Source organism: Juglans regia, chromosome 10 (genome assembly GCF_001411555.2).
Source record: "Juglans regia cultivar Chandler chromosome 10, Walnut 2.0, whole genome shotgun sequence".
Classification (NCBI taxonomy): domain Eukaryota; kingdom Viridiplantae; phylum Streptophyta; class Magnoliopsida; order Fagales; family Juglandaceae; genus Juglans; species Juglans regia.
Genome location: NC_049910.1, coordinates 13,850,848 through 13,852,551, shown reverse-complemented (window position 1 = coordinate 13,852,551; position 1,704 = coordinate 13,850,848).

Sequence of the window (1,704 nt, the reverse complement as noted above, 5' to 3'; positions counted from 1 at the left end):
CTTGGTAAGCCCACACCGAATTCCCCCACTGTCGAGGTCTGTCTCCATTCTCTCTCTCTCTCTCTTTCTCTCTCACTCATCTCTCTCTCTTTCTCTCAGTGCGCCGTCGTCGGGAAAGCCACCTTACATCGCAACCCAACTCCGCTGCGACCTCCTTCCCCCACGGTGTCGATGCCTCTTACTTTTCCTTGGGTAAGTGCTGTTGCTACCACTCACGTCTTGATCCTCTGTTTTTGTGGTAGTTTACCTAAAAAGGAAATATTTTTGTGTCTCGGTTAACCTAATAGATGAGATGTACTATTACCATTTTGCCCCTTAGTATGATGTTTCTAGATATATTATTTCTGATGTTTAGGTTAATGGATTTATATTTTAAAGAGTTGATTATGTACATTGGGTTTGAAATCATGAGTTTTATATTACTTGCATGTTATATTTTTATTTGGACGTAGATGTATGGACTTATAGTACTAAGTCAGTATACTGATGCTTTTAACAGAGTAATTATAAGTTGATCATGTATTAGTTTTTATATATTAAACTCACTTTGTATGAGTTTTGTTTTAAATATAGATTAAATAAATATTTGAAATATATTATTAGTATTAATATATTTTTTAGAAGTACATAGCAGTGCAAGATTTTTATTTTGAACTCTTTAAAAAGAAACTAATTAGTCTATTTTTATTAAATGAAATATTTGCTCTCCTACTTTAATCAGTTTTGTTTTAATGAGTCTTTAAACCAAAAACGTATTTTATGGCATAATTGTATTTATTATTAATATTATTATGCAATTTTAGAAATATTTTGAGTTTAATAGTTATGTGGATATTGAGGAATTTAGGAAGTGATGGTATTTTAGACTTAAGAGAAATTTTTAGTTTTTGAGGAATTACAATAGTTACTTCAGGTGTAATAAGAGATTATCTGTTCATTGGAGATTTATTTTGAGTTACATGAATTTTTATAGGTGACAATTGACAATTTTTCAGTACTATTGTGGAAAATTTCTAAAAAGTTAAGAAACTTAGGTAAGCGGAGTTCATATACTAGTTTTGCACAAAGAAGTGAAATGAGGTTGACTTTGAAAATAAGCATGTTTGTTTTCGAAAAGAAATCTGAAAAGGACCTCAAATGTTTGTTTTGCATATGCAGAAATTCTATATAAGAGAAAGTATTTTCTGTCATGACTGGTGTAGACATGAGCTAATTTTGTGCATTTTGTTTTCTAAAGTCTGCAAAAAGAGCAAATATGGAAATCTAAAAGTTTTTGCTATGAATAAATGAAGATGTTTTGATTCTGTTTGTTTCGAACATGTGAAATGATCTGAAACTGTTCAGTATTTGGTTTTGATATGATGTGGCATCTAAAAACCTTGGCATGAATTTCTGATTCTGTATCTGAATATAATTTGGTTTCGATGTTGTTCTGTTATGTTTCTGTTAAGGCCCAGCTACAGGTATAATGGTAGTTTATGACCCTACCACGGGGTGAAACATGGTATACGACCAAGCCACGAGTATAATGGTGGTTTATAACCCTACCACGGGGTGAAACATGATATACGTCCCAACTACGGGTATAATGGTGGTTTATAACCCTACTACGGGGGTTAAACATAGTATTTGTCCCGATGCAATGCTCCGATATGATATGAAGATGATGTCTCAGTTTATAATATGCCGAAGGATTTTTGAATA